This window comes from Siphateles boraxobius, unplaced genomic scaffold (genome assembly GCF_051911475.1).
Source record: "Siphateles boraxobius isolate OS27281-9 unplaced genomic scaffold, OSU_SipBor_1 379, whole genome shotgun sequence".
Taxonomy (NCBI): Eukaryota; Metazoa; Chordata; class Actinopteri; order Cypriniformes; family Leuciscidae; genus Siphateles; species Siphateles boraxobius.
The window spans coordinates 47,501-49,581 of NW_027509007.1; positions in this window are offsets into that span (position 1 = coordinate 47,501).

Here is a 2,081-nt window from a genome sequence, read left to right on the forward strand (position 1 = left end):
TCCGATTCCGAGATACGGCCACTTCCTGTCCAGGTTTGACCGGGCGTATCTCGGAAACCACGCCGAATTGGAGCTCCATACTCTGGGCACAGGGGGGTCTCCTCGAGCACCCCCCACGCCCAGAGTATGGAGCCCCAACTCGGCTTACTTTTATAGTTACGTCCGGTCAAAGTTCCAACTTTTGAGGTGGCGTATCTCTGGAGCCGAGCCGAGTCGGGCCTCCGAACTCTGGGGACGCGGGTCGCCCCCCCACGCCCAGAGTCTGGAGCCCCAAATCGTCCGGTTCCCGGAGCCGGGTAAACGGTGGGACTAACTGGGACTCTCTTAAGGTAGGGTTGACCAGAGTGCATTTGTTTGAACCGGTGTATCTCAGTGCTGAAGCCGAGTTGGGGCTCCATACTCTGGGCACGGGGGGGTCTCATAGTGGTCCCCCCACGCCCAGAGTATGGAGCCCCAACTCGGCTAACTTTTCGAGTTAGGTCCGGTCAAAGTTCCAACTTTGAGGTGGCACATCTCTGGAACCAAGCCGAGTTGGGGCTCCATACTCTGGGCACAGGGGGGTCTCATAGTGGTCCCCCCACGCCCAGAGTATGGAGCCCCAACTCGGCTAACTTTTCGAGTTAGGTCCGGTCAAAGTTCAGAATTTGAGGTGGCACATCTCCGGAACCAAGCCGATTTGGGGCTCCATACGCTGGGCACAGGGGGATGTCCTCGAGCACCCCCCACGCCCACAGTTTGGAGTCCCAACTCGGCTTACTTTTCGAGATACGCCCGGTCAAACCTGGACAGGAAGTGAGCGTATCTCGGGAACCGAGCCGAGTTGGGGCTCCATACGCTGGGCACAGGGGGGTGTCATCGAGCACCCCCCACGCCCGGAGCATGGAGCCCCAACTCGGCTTACTTTTCGAGTTAGGTCCGGTCAAAGTTCAGAATTTGAGGTGGCATATCTCTGGAGCCAAGCCGAGTTGGGGCTCCATACGCGGGGCACAGGGGGGTGTCCTCGAGCACCCCCCACGCCCAGAGTATGGAGCCCCAACTCGGCTTACTTTTCGAGTTAGGTCCGGTCAAAGTTCCAAATTTGAGGTGGCATATCTCTGGAACCAAGCCGAGTTGGGGCTCCGTACGCTGGGCACAGGGGGGTGTCCTCGAGCACCCCCCACGCCCAGAGTTTGGAGTCCCAACTCGGCTTACTTTTCGAGATACGCCCGATCAAACCTGGACAGGAAGTGACCGTATCTCGGGAACCGAGCAGAGTCCGGCCCCCTTACGCCCGGTGTCGGGGGGTCTCGTCGTACTCCCCCCACCCCCAGAGTCCGGAGCCCCAACTCGGCCTCCTCTCCGAGTTACGCCCGGTCGAATCCGGACAGGAAGTGGCCGTATCTCGGGACCGGGAGGTCCCCGGGGTTCGAGACGGCGGGAGAAGTAGGGTCCCCCGGGGTCCCCTCACCACCCGCCGTCCCCGGCCTCTGGGACCCCCCGGTCCCGAGATAGGCCCGGTAACGCGCGAGGGACTTTTTGAAAAAGCGGCCCGTATCTCGGGAAGGGGAGGTCCCAGAGTCTCGCCCTTTCGGGGGTCGGGGGATCCCTCCGGGCCCCCTCTGACCCAGCCTCCCCGGGCCCCTGGGACCTTTCCTTCCGAGGCGCGCGCCGTCCCGTCGGGCCACTTTTCTCCGGGACCGGGGGGCACCGGAGCTCCGGGGCGGGCTCGTCGGAAGGGGCCCACCGAGACCCTACTTTGACCCGAGTTTGGAGTCTCTAGGCGGCCGGGTCCCCGAGCCACAGCCGCCCAAAGTCGGTGCCCTTTTCCCGGTCCGAAAAACGCCTCAGAGTCCAAAACCTGCAGTGGGCCGGGACTTCCGGGGCCCCTGAGGCTCTGGCGGCGGTCCCGGGAAGGTTCACCTTTCTCGGGCACGGTCAGGTCGCCCCCCGCGGTCCCGGGAGTCCCGTCGGAGACGTGGGTGTCAGCCACGAGCGCAGCGTGGTGGGGAAATTTTTTGTTTTTCGCGAATATCTCGACAAGCACGCGGCGAAAAAATTCCAAACTCGGGTCGCTCGTAGGGCTCGAGGGGGCCTATCCAACG